At 42.6% G+C, this 2,047-nt stretch overlaps 1 protein-coding gene across 1 annotated transcript in view; it reads right to left on the bottom strand.

Annotated features, from left to right (window-relative positions):
- LOC103152435 (beta-2 adrenergic receptor) overlaps nt 1-1,815 on the bottom strand; it is a 4,379-nt gene extending 2,564 nt beyond the window's left edge. Inside the window, exon 1 of the mRNA XM_007572899.2 lies at nt 1,587-1,815. The gene's annotated coding sequence lies outside the window, so the exon portion shown is untranslated. The remainder of the gene's footprint in view (nt 1-1,586) is intronic.
- Nucleotides 1,816-2,047: the final 232 nt, after the last annotated feature.

Genomic DNA, 2,047 nt, shown 5'->3' on the forward strand with positions numbered 1-2,047 from the left:
ACTGTGGGAGGAAACCGGAGGACCCGGAGAAAACCCACGCATGCACAGGGAGAACATGCAAACTCCATGCAGAAACACCGGGGCCGGGAATCGAACCCAGAACCTTCTTGCTGCACGGCAACAGCTCTACCAACTGCGCCACTGTGCAGCCGGATGTACATCCAATATCTAAATAAATGCATGTTTAGGTTGTCTCCCTGAGGTAATTTCATTTGCTATTTACACATTTTACATTTGTGTACTGTTGCCTTCAGGTTAAATATAGTGCAGCTGTCAAAGAACTGCACAGACACAACAAGCAACACCATAACAGAAGAAAAGTAAACAGACGAGAAGATACTTTGCATAAAAATGCGCATGAGAAAACCAGTGAGATCTGCAAACACACAAACCCATTCTGACTACGTTAACCAGTTTCAGCAGTTTTTGTTTTATCATGTAGTCTTATTTAATTAATTTACATAGTAATGTTTAATTTTTATGTACTTGCTGATAGTTTTCTTCCTTTATTTTCCTGTAATGTATTTTAATTAACTTGCCTTTGTTTATCGCTATGGCCTTGCCAGTTTAATTAAAAATAGATGTAATCTGAGCCACAAAACTTCAGGTAAATACATTTAACTTAACCCTGTTATTGAGTTGCAAAGCACATGACATCTCATGGGTATTCTTAATGTGGAAAACATCCATTGTTGTCAGTATTTCGAGTTGCAGTAGCAGCGAACTGGCATGTGAATTGGATGCGCTGCTGACGGTAAAACTGACCGCTTTGGCTATACGTTACTGGCGCACCAGCTTCAGTGGCTCACGTGAGGAGCACTGCAGCCAGATGGATGGATGGATGGATGGATGGTACTACAAACCTGGTGTAGTGACGCAATAATCTCACCGGGCAACAACAACAGCAGCTGTAATAGTAAACAAAACCCAGCTGACGCGCGTTAATCTGCGCTCCAGCAGATTTCCCGACGTCCTCCCTCTGAAACCATCAAACTCTGTTTAGATTAGAAGTGATTTTAAAATCTTTAATATTGAGACTCTGCGTTCAGAAATGAACCTGGTCTACATGGACCTGAAAGTTTCACGCTTTAGTCGCTTTTCTTTTGGAAAAAGGATCCTCCATCTCTTCATAAAGGTCAATACAAGATAATCCGGAGTTTCCAAGCGCACTTCAATCACAAATAGATCTAGAAAAACAGATTTAAAGAGCACAAAAATTACTCACATGATAAACACTTCGCTTATATCTAGCAAAAATGGTGACTTCATAAAGATAAAAGATTAATCTTTAATTATTCTGAATTTCTCTTGATGCTTTACTCCAAGCCTATTTCCACTAAAGCGCGCAGTCATCTGGAAGCCCCTGCTGTTCCATCCTTTAATGGTCTTAACAAAGGGAAATCCATGAGATATCCCCGCTCCAGGGCGCACGCATAAGCGCACATCCAAAGGTTCCCTGCGTTTTTTATAACATCCTCCCTAAAAGGCTTCCCTTCAGGCTTTGCAAGTTTTTATTTTATTAATTTTCATCATTATTGTAACCTTTATGTTGCTTTCATCCAGATTCTGCAATCAGCTGTACTCACTTCCAGTTTTAATTTCCTCTCATTGTGTCAGAAGAAACCATCTGTAGTTTAAGCAGAGCTGCATTTTAGTTAAAAATCCACATATCAGGGAGTTTTTTCTTTTCACAGCCGCGGTCCTTAGAGCCAAAATCAACAAGTAACGGATCCAACAGCCCCGTTCCCGATGCTGCAGATGTTGGAGGAGCCGCTTCTGTGGCGCCAGGCGCTGCGCTCTGATCCGCTGCGCGCTGGAGACGCTGTTAAGTGTCTCCTCCACTGGCTCACTCATTGGCTGAGGAGGATGCTGATGACAGAGGAGTCCACCGCCCATAATGACGCCTGCTGCACACCAGCATGGATCCGTCTCAGCCAGGAGTTGGAAATGTTCTCTATAAACGTGTCCAAAGTGGTCACGTTTGGATTAAATGCAGTGTTTGATCGTGTACTTCACTACTGCACGTTTTCTCTTCCCCAGTAGCATG

The sequence above is a fragment of the Poecilia formosa genome, unplaced genomic scaffold, assembly GCF_000485575.1.
Source record: "Poecilia formosa unplaced genomic scaffold, Poecilia_formosa-5.1.2 Scaffold310, whole genome shotgun sequence".
In the NCBI taxonomy this organism is placed as follows: domain Eukaryota; kingdom Metazoa; phylum Chordata; class Actinopteri; order Cyprinodontiformes; family Poeciliidae; genus Poecilia; species Poecilia formosa.